The sequence below is a fragment of the Melanostigma gelatinosum genome (assembly GCF_949748355.1).
Source record: "Melanostigma gelatinosum genome assembly, chromosome: 23".
NCBI classification, from domain to species: Eukaryota; Metazoa; Chordata; class Actinopteri; order Perciformes; family Zoarcidae; genus Melanostigma; species Melanostigma gelatinosum.
The window spans coordinates 3,581,803-3,592,442 of record NC_136656.1 but is presented as its reverse complement, the minus strand read 5'-3'; positions in this window follow the sequence as shown (position 1 = coordinate 3,592,442).

Here is a 10,640-nt window from a genome sequence, read left to right as displayed (position 1 = left end):
CTCCCCCATTTGTGGAATGTGTGAGATGGGAAGGTGTGATCCATGCGGCTGACGGCATCCTCTTCTTCTGTGGCTTGGAGTGGCTACATGTTCTCTGCAAAGAGCGCAATACTAAGTGTTCTCTGTGACGAGCCATGAAGTGAAGCTGTCTCTGTAAAGAGCGCAGAATGAGTCTGAGACTGAGACGTGGTATTTATCTGTTCTGGTGTCTCCCTCCCACAGGTTGTGACAGTCGTTATAGGGCGTTCTGTTTCTCACAGGAAGAGGCTCTGGGGACATGGTGTGCATTATGTGCTAAATAGGTTTTTCTGTTTCCGAAAACAGGAAGCAGCTTGTAGGCAAGATGTGCATATTCTGTCAAAATGGTGTGTGTGTGATATTGCTAAGCTTTAATGCATGCATATTGCAAGCGAGCACAATATATGTGTTTATAATTTGTATACGTTCCTCTCAACAATATACTCCAGAGTGCAATGCAGTCTGAGGGGAAGAACCACGTGTGTGCCGTTTATAAAGGAGCAGAGCACGAGGGTGGGGGTGGGTTGAGTCATCATTAAAACATCTGGACAACAGTGAACCATTCAACAGTGAACTAATCAATGAACTATCTGCATCCTCATTCAGCCCCTTCCTCTTATCTAAGCTGAGCAGAAATAACGTATGGACATACATGGACTTTGTCTCCGGTTTCCGCTCTCAATGTACATACTGTTAGATCCTGGGTACTTCTGGTCCGATACGGGGCTAATTACTGACTCAGCTCTCTATTAAAAGATTCTCGAGCTGGTGTTCTGGCGAGGGAACTCGCCTGGCTCCGCTAACTGCCGTTACTCCCGACGTCTACCCTGCTTCCTCCGGTCAGAGCGCGCTCGGCCGAGAGACCAGTCCTGGCCCCGGGCGCTCCCACCAGTCGCGTCGGTTATGGCAGCTTCCCTCTTATGGATCCGCGCTCTTGGTAAATGCCAGGTTAGGTTTTAACGGCTAGGATTAATTCTTGCTAAAACCGTAAGGGATTGTTCAGTGGATTCGGTCTCTAGGATAACCTTTCAGAACTCAGTTGTTAGACATACAATAGCTTTAACTTTTTACTGTCACGAGGAACTCTTTACTACTTCGGCAAATTAATGCTCTTGAGGATTTCACTTTAAATGCAGATTAGATATTTATTGCAGGTTATATTTAGTTAGTTTGCAGGGGTTACAGCTACAGCTCACATAAAATGTCACTACACATGATTAGTCAATTTAATTATCTTCTTCGATTATACTCATTAGTTTTAGTCGCCGAGACGGCTCGGTTGGAGCTGGATGTCCAATGGTGCGATGAAAAGAGTTCTTTTGGAGTTGTTAGGAGCGAAGGTCCGGCCGGACCCTCGATCCTCCCGCTCCGCAACGGAGCCCGTTCAGCTGTTCTCAAAACTCAGTACAAAGTCTTTCTCAGGCAGCTGCGGCTTTCTCAGTTGTCCAGATGTTAAGAGGCGAGCGGTGGGGAGAGTTAGAACCTTCGTCTTTTAATCTCAATGTCCACGAACAGAGGTCTCTTTTCCGTGAACAGAGACGAAGTCCTCAATACATCAGCTGCAGGCTTTAGTATCTTCTTCCGATGCGCTTGGTACGGCATCCGCGATGAAATCCCAGCTTGTTCTTTGCAAGCATGTCCTTATATTCCTCATATGGGCTGTGATCAGCCCCCACCTGTTTGGTCCATTACTCATCCCCCCTCCCTCTGGAAAGGGCGTTAAGCCGAACATTGCCTGTATGACTCAACCTATTACATCAGTTTCTAGATCTTTCTCTTGACTACACCCAACATCTGGTCTTGATTACAGCAATGTCATTCTTGCCCAATACTTGCCCAATACATCTATCTCAGTTCCACAGAACACACAGAAACATTCATTACATTTGTTTAAATCACTTCTATGCAGTTAAACATTTGTTACACAATTGATTAGAACATTTCGTTATATTTATTCATACATTTTATCTGTTTGATTACATTTCAACGTTGAATATATGCTTTGTGCGTTTATAGCCTGACTTCTCTCCCTTGAATGTGTCGACATGTTACCGTGGCAGCTATGAGAGGTCAACTCTTCTTGACACCCCCTTCTTGAGGTCTCAAGCTGCCGCACCGTGCCCCAGGTAATCCTCTAGGAACTCGTCGTCGTCCTCGGCGGTGATGATGAGAACGTCATCCTCCGGCTCGGATTCGTGTTGCCAGCTGTCGAGCACCACCAAGCCTTCCAGGCCTGGTGGCTGGAAATCCAGGAGGGCGTTGTCATCTTCCTCGTCATCTATGGCATCCTTCATCTGCTCGTCCAGGCTCAGCACCAGGGCCAACACATTCTGGTTCAGAATGCTGTCAGGGGAGAGGGAGGCCGGAGTAGGGACGGGGCTGGTTGATGCTTTGTCCTCATCCTCGCCTGGAACTATCAATCCTTCAGGGATTACCTCCACCAGCTCTCCGCAGTCCTCGTCGTATCCCCACATCCCCATTAGATTTGGTACTACTCCTGCGAGCATCGTCTGGCTACCCACGTCTCGGTGTTCCACACCCGGGATGCTTGCCGTGTCGTCGTCTTCTTCTGGAGTTGGTAGTGGATACTGCAGGGCGGGCAGGCGTGGTCCAATGACGACGAAGCGGCCATCGGTGAGGTGGGTGCTGGACACCCGGATGCCATCAGGATACGCCCATATTTTTGTGTATACTGGGCAGTATACACCATCAGCATAGAGCAGGACCTCCGGTGGGGTTCTTCCAGCGGAAGTCCACACCGGTTTTGCTTTAGCCTCTAATTCCATACAGTCGACTACATTCATCGCAGGCATATAAGGGGTACTTCCTTTGCAGAAGAGGCCGCTGGCTGCTCCTACCGGGAATTGCCCCAAGTAGCATTGGGTGCACCATAGGGCTTGGTTTACCTCCCACAGGTGCAACATTAGCTCCGGAGGAATCCCACAGCGGACACAGCAGACCTCCTCCTAAATGTTGTTGAACACAAAGACTTCATTAATCATTACATTTTTCAGCGCATTTTTACAAGCCAAGCTTTAGCAAGCAGGGGGTGGTCTTATTTTCATTCTTTTTTAAGGCCCCCTCTCATTATTGGAGCGCTTTGCAGAGCGCCGCAGAGCCAGAGAATGCAGCCATGGAGATGCCAACACCATTGGAGGAGGTGTTAGGCCTGGGCTTGTAGGCCTAACCCTTCTTGGAAACAAAGGCTCATACAGCATGAGCCAGGCTGCTATCCCGATTGATGATTCAGAACCCAACCAGTAGATGGCGACAGTTATGCCCCAACCTATGCCCCAAAGAGCAATGGCGCCGATCTTGTGGAGCCAACGCCCTCTTCCTCTTTCTTTCATAGCCATGGTCATGACCACGAGATACGTCAGGGCTGTAACCGCCAGAAAGGCCTCGACGATTGCCGAGACCATCTTCAGGGGGTTGTAGAAAACTGCAGCGACGTCGATTACCAGCCAGATGATCACCATTCCACCCTTTACTAGACCGCAGCGAGTAGAGTCGATGTGGATTCTCCCCAGGAGGTATGTAGCAAACCATGTCAGGGTAAGCCACAGCGATCCTCGATAGATGTTTTCAATCGCTGTTTTCAGACACCCTACAGCCAGGGCCAGTATTCTTAGCGGCTGGTTCATGGACCATTCGCCCATGCAACAGTAGAAGAACCATATGATCTCAAGGACCCAAAAGTCCAGGTCGGTTAAGCGAATAAATGGCCTGCATCTGCGTGCTGTGTCGGAGGAGTTCTGTAATGCTTCAGTTATACTCATTCCGAAGGTGGTCATGCCTGGAGTCACAATAGTTGTGTTGTTGGTCATACTCACTCCGAAGGTGGTCATGCCTGGGTGAGAAGTGGTGTTCATGCCTGGAGGTGCAATGGTTGTGGTGTTGGTCATGTTGGTCATCTTGGCTTTCTTAGGTTTATTCGTTCTTATTTCAGTATGAGGCTCTTGGTTGAGGTTCCGGGTCTGCAATGGCTATGGCGCTCCAGTTGTTCACCCTTTATAGGTGGGTGGACTCCTCCTTCCTTCGTGGGAGGAGTCCCTTCTTCACTTCTCCTTTTTCCTTCAACTTCCCCTTAAAGCACGAGGCAACAGTGGCTGCTACCCCGCCCTTAATGGCGGCACAGATTATCAGGCCCAAGATGACAATTCCAATTATCATCAACAAATAAGGCCAAAGCCAGGAGAACAAACTCCCCATCCATCCCTTTATGACCGAGAATCCTTCTCCAATCTTCCCTGCCACTTCTTCCACTACGATGGTTGCGGTCCCGGCTATGGAGGCGCCCGTTAGTTCGATCCAACTGCACTCGTGTTCTCGTCGGCCGCTCCCGCAACTCAGCCAGTGTTCTTCTGGCTCGTAGCATGTTCCGTTCCCGTAGAGGCGGTTAGCTCCTACCCATTCGAATCCTTTGTCTTCTTTACCCTCGCAGAGGCTTTTCCTGAAGGCGTGGCCCTCAGCTAGAAAGACTGTAGGGTCGGTTACTGGGGGAATGATTTGGCCATTCACGTTCACTCTGTCTTTCATGCGATGGCCCAGGATTAAGTTGGTACAGCTGCTGGTCAGGGGCCCTGACCGTCTCCATTTCCCGTCTTTAGCCTTCACCCAGGTTACTTCTTGCACGTGGGTTTCATATTCTGCTCCATAGTGGGTCTGGCAATGGTCTTCCCATCCTGGCACAGACTCACAATGTCCCCCGGCCAGGCTGATGTTGCAGGTCGTGTTTCCTCGATTGCATTCCATCTTCCAGGGCCGTGGGCCCACATATGGTTCTGGTCGGCTCCAAACACCAGGCCAGATGTCTCTTTCTTTCGAGTATACTGTGGCCAGGTACTGATACTTCACCCAGTAGTTGTTGGTTTGAGTTAGACATGGCACTACCCATTCTAACACTTCATCCTTCTGTAGGCCCCACCAGGTTGAACTGTCGTCCCGGGTGTGGGCCTCTTTCCATGCCTGCAGGGTTCCTTTGATCGTCTTGTTCGTCTTCAGGCCTGTGCAGTCATATAGCCACGTTCCCCAAGCCCGATACCACTCTTGCCAGAGTGTGCATCTCGGGGAGGCGCCGTCGGCTAGATACTCTGTTCCGTTCAGAGCGATGAACATTTTGTTGGTCACACAAGTGTCAATCTTTTGGAAATCCCCTCTTGGGGCTGTCATTAACTCCTCGGGTTTCGGCAGCTTTTGTACATACATGTCGGTCGTCCTTGGTCCCAAAAGGCCGTAGCTGGCTCTGGAGTATCCCTCCGTGAAGGCTCCTTTGAAATGCTTTAGCTCGGTTATCCATATCCACGGCAGGGTGTTGTTGAGCCAGGCCTCGTGCCGGGCATTAGGTTCGGGTAGATAGATGAACTTATGAGCCTGATACTGTGGTTTGTTTACCGGAGTTATTACGAAGTAATTCTGACCTTCGCAATAAAAGAACACATTCCAGAAGCATTTATCCAGGAGAGGGAGCTTGTTGGTTTTACAGTGCTTCGTCCATTTCCTGCTCCGATTTCTCCGAAGACTGTCACTTGACTTGAATACCGGCGGCGGCTGCGGCTGCTCTTCTTTTTTCTCTGGAGCCGTCTCTGAAGCCGTTGGTTCTACTTCCTCTTCTTCTTCTTCCTTCTCCTGCGTGACATTCACGGCTCGGCTGGTGAGGTTGCTCCGCTGGCAGTCGGTGGAGTTGCCTAGTGTGGTGTTACCTAGTGGCCTCACTGGCCTCACTTTAACTTTCACCCGCTTTGGTTTTCGCCGCGGTTGTGTGGCCTCACAGGTGAGATTGTAGTGTCCCCAGAACATTCCGTCTGCCGGTAAAATCATCAAACACGTATCATTGCGGTGGCTCGCTGCATAGGTTACCTCGGGTTTCCAGTATCCCTCGTTCCCTTGCTCTGACCATGAGACACATGCCCATGAACAGTACCAGCCTGGGACACCGTTTTCGGGGTAGATCCAATTACACTGTGCCCGTTTTTCTTCTGGTGCTTTTTTCATCATTACCGTAATCTTCATCTCCGCTCCTAGCGTAGATACTTCATCTATCCTCCATGTCGAATTCTCTATTACCTTCTGGAATTCGCCTGCCCAGTCTGTTTCTTCACCCGTGTCGTTGATTTTCGAATCGTTGATTTTCTGTTCCCAGATAGTCATCCACGCGATGATAGTAGCTGTCAGGTTCGGAGCCGTCCCACCCCCTTCTTGGACTTGACGGGTTGCATTAGATCCAACCTCAAGGTCCAACCAGGGCGAGGCGCGCTTCTGTCCAGCGAGTTGAGAGAGAACGATCGTTCCAGAGTCGACCGTCCAGCAGGTCTGGTCGAACTTCTTTGTGGTAGTGTAGGACACCCTCACATGAGTGAGGGCCCATGGGATACTACCATAGTAGTACAGTATAGCCAGGACAGAGCACAGTCCTGCAAGTACTGCAACTACTTTAGCCATTAAGCAAAGCCATAGTCGTTTTCCATTCCGAGGTCGTTTACTTGATTGGTCCAGTCGCTTGCCGGGGCGTCTTAAGGAGACGGGGGTAAAGGTTGAGGATCGCCTAAATTCATGAACTCTCCCATGAAGTAGTGGGAGATCCATGGTTTCGGATTCTGCAGTGCTCTGGTCGGTAGCACCTCTGGAAGAGGAGCTAGGCAGCCGGAGCTGAGGCGCGGGGGAGAGTCAGGATCGCACTGACTAATCCTGCCCTTCAGTAGCTGGTGATATAGCACCGATGGGTATCTGCCAATGGCTAAGTCCAGCCCCCGCCACACCCACTGGTAGTAGGTGACGATTAAGGAGGGGGAGCAGGGGGGGGGTTCAAAGCAACCCTCGGTCACAGCATTATTTTGCCGCAGCCATGCGTAGATCTGTCTGTCCACTGGGTCGATAAGGATCCGGACTTTGGCAAGAGATGCGTATAACGGCTGACCGTCGTCCGTCTGGAGCTCCGTTACTTTAGCCCATGCAGCAGAGGGTTCGTGAAGGTTAAGCCGGCCAAGCCCCTTAGTCCGTAATCTGGAAGGAGGCAATTCCCTCAAGGTCAGGCATGGGTCCGGGTTCGGTGGGCCAAGGCCTGGCAGGCGGTAATGAACCATACGCAACTCTATGTCTTGGTTCTCAATTACACAGCGCGCGCTGTTTTTCACGTGGAGCGCTATGAGACGCCGCATGACCGGGCTGGTGGTCCAGATCACATTTTCACCCAGCGAAAGATCAACATAGTCGTTTTGCAAATAATCAGCATAGTTAGGACCCCAGCGCAACTTCAACCGCAGACCCATAACTGAGATGAAAACGGTATTCAGGATCCAGGGGGATTGGTCAGGACAAGGGAGGACTGGCTGCAGCAGCCACGGATGGGTCCGATTGACTCTGTCATATTGGAGTTGCCATCCTGTGCGAAAAGCAGTCAGCAATTCCGCCTTCCCGGGTATTGACAGGTCAATCGAGCGCCTATATTCGCCATTGCTGCAGAAATAGGCGCCGGATCCACAGAGGCCTTTTCGGTAGGCAAAATCGCGTTGGGGTCTGTCCAAAAAGACATTTTCGTTCGGCAATTGCAGATATGGCCTTTTTTGTGCGAGGAGGGACTGAGAGACTATTGATAGGTCCCTGCAATCTTTGTTTGGTGGGTTTGGCAGCGACATGTTGACAATCAAGTTTCGTTTTTTCTAGCAGCTATACTTTTTCTAAGAGTTGTTACTGCGAGGCTTTCCACTCCGCTGCAGTTTGCGAAATGACTTCCGTGCCCAAGCGGTCAAACCTTTTGCGTCTGCGCGTGGGTTTGGAGGAGGCTCCGCCTCATCCGCTCTGGTCAGCTCCACCCCGACGGAGTACACACCGTCGTATGGAACCATCACGGTTTTCAGCGTCACCATGACGCGCATCGTGCTGGCCTCCCATGTAGGCGTTGGCGCTCTGGTCGCCCAAGAGCCCGGTAGTTGCATAACACCGTCTCTCCGCCACCCCTCTGGGGTGACCGTGAAAATCTTACTCTTTTCTTTGGTCCTGGCACCGGTGTGGTGGAAGGCGTCCAGATCCGTGGTGTTATACTGGAGATTCGTGCCGCGAGCACCAGCCTCTGTTGGCACTGGGGCAAGCTCACGTATTGGCACATCCGGATCACAAAACACATCTTCGATTAACACGCGCCAGGTTGTTAATTCCCAGGGCCCCATCCACCCTTCTCGTGTTACCATTTCCAAGCGGCAATCGGGCAAGGATGCAGCAGTGGCTGCGTAGCCTGGGTCATCAGGGCTGCGATAGACCCTGAAGGCCCCTGGGATCTGTACGGAAGACAGGGGCGGGTTGGCAACCTCGGCCTGGCCTGGGCTGTATGGCCAGTTCCTTTCCACCGACTCCCACCAGGATCTCATGGGGACAGCACGACTGTTTCCACTTGCTTCGTGTGGATCGCCGTCGAGTGGGCTCATAGCTGGTGCCGAGGGTCCTCCAGTCTCCTTGTGTGATAGATCAACAGGAGCGGCAGCACCCTCACCTTCCCACAAGGCGGGTGCCAGGGTTTGTATTGGCTGAAGAAACTTTCTCACCTGCCATCCGTCGGCTGCTCCAGCTTGCACCAGCAGTCCATTCAGCTGGAGTACGGAGCAAGACGCACAGAGGAGCAGCCTGTGTCCATCCCATTGGCAGACACAGTCCTTAAGGTTCAGCTTTGTCCCTCGCAGATCCCACTGGATGACGAAGTGCAACCTTGGTAAAAGCGCTATACGACAAAAACCGCACACATATGCATCCAAAACCTTCACTGGTTTGTGGGTCATACGGTCAAATTCCTTTCTTCGTCCAGAGACCCGGTGTGGTTTCTTGTTTCCGGGTCCCTGCCATGTGAGGTTAAGGGTGGTCGGCAGCAGGCAGACCACACAATCATTCTTGATTTCTTTCCATGTTAAGACTTCATTCTCTTCTGAGAGAAAGCCTTTCTTTGCATACTCCAACTTCTTCATGGCTCTTCCTGCCCAGAGCCCCGTAGTACTCCTTCTCATGTTAACCACCCCTTTGACATTGGCCACTCTGACAAAGGGTGGTAAAGCTTGTATGTGGGTGGCCATTTTTGAGTTCCTGGTTTTCTCCTAGTACGGAACTGGCTTCAGCTGCCCTACTCCTTGGATTCCTTTCTTCTTGAGTTGAACAGTATTACTGTCCAATATCTTGACAACTATGTCTGATTTATCGTACTTGGCTTTGACTGCAGAGTTAGAAGCACCGACCTGAGCCTTGATCCAGACGCGCTGTCCTACTCGAAGTGGCACTTTTTGCTCAAGTTTGGGCTCTTTATCTTCGGAGCCCCGCCCCACTTCCTGTGATGTGAAGGGGCGGCGCATCAGCTCCTCCGCAGGGGAGGGCCTGTCACTTCGGTAGCGGTCGTTCAGGGTTTTGGCGATTTCCAGGGTCTTAGTGCTCCATTCTCTCGAGTTGGCATTTTTCCCAATCCAACTTTTCACCAAGCCAATGGTCCTTTCCACCACCCCGTTAGCCTGGGGGGTGTATGGGGGAGAGTAGATCCTCATTACCCCATGCTGTTGGCACCACTGGTCCACTTTAGCGTTGCGAAAATGCGTTCCGTTGTCGGTCCTGAGCTCTTTAGGCAACCCTAAGTAGCCACAGACTTGGTCCAGCATGCTAACAACACTGTTGCCATTAGCTTTTCTTACGGCTTTTGTGGTTACATACCCTGACATGGAGTCCACAAGCACCAACAGGTACTTTTCTCCACATTTACCCGGTACCCCTAAGGGTCCTGCCACATCCATGCAGATAGAACCCCAGGGTACGGTACTTTTAATGGTGAGTCCTCCTACTCTTTGTCCTCTCCTTCCTGCGTTGTATCGACCACACAACTCACAGTCTTGAAGGATTCTGCGGACTTCTTTTTCAGGAATCCAGAGTCGCTGCTTTTCCAGTTCCCTTCGCGTTGGAACGGTGCCTGCATGTCCAAGTGCTCCATGCACTGCTTGCACCACCTCCTTCACGTTCTCTTCTGGGACTACCCGTCCTTTGGGCAAATCTTCCCACTTCTCGATCCCAACAAAGACAATTTGTCTCATCTGGACGAAACGATCCACTTCTTCGTTTCCTTGCCAATGAGTTCCTGCTCGCGTGTGGGCCCTCTGGTGCACCACTTCGAGCTCCATTGTTAGCCTCAATTCGGCTATTTTTCTCCATAGGTTTTCGTGAGCTACTGTCTTGTTTTTAGCACTCTCAAAACCATTTTCTTCCCATATGGACAGGTCTTCGTTAAGGGCCTGAGCACAGTAATAACTATCAGTTATGACTCTAGCTCTTTTCACCTTTCTTCGCTCCAACTCGAGCAGACCTTCCAGTATTGCTGTCACCTCCCCGGTCTGGGCACTGCCGGGGATTTGGCCTCGTTGTCTGAAGCGCTCCTTCTCATTGTGCTTGAGAATGAAGCCCCAGTAGGCTTTGTCGTCTTGTCCTTTTCGCGAGCCGTCGGTGTATAGAGTCCACTCTATCGGTTCGGCTGGCTTCTCGTCCCGAGTCGCCTTTTTCTTACTCACGGGTTGTGCAGGGCCGATTTCGAGGTCTGGGTCCAGCAGGATGTCTTCCCAACGTCCCCATCTCGCGTTCGTCGCCTTCGTGCTCTCTACCGTGGCTTT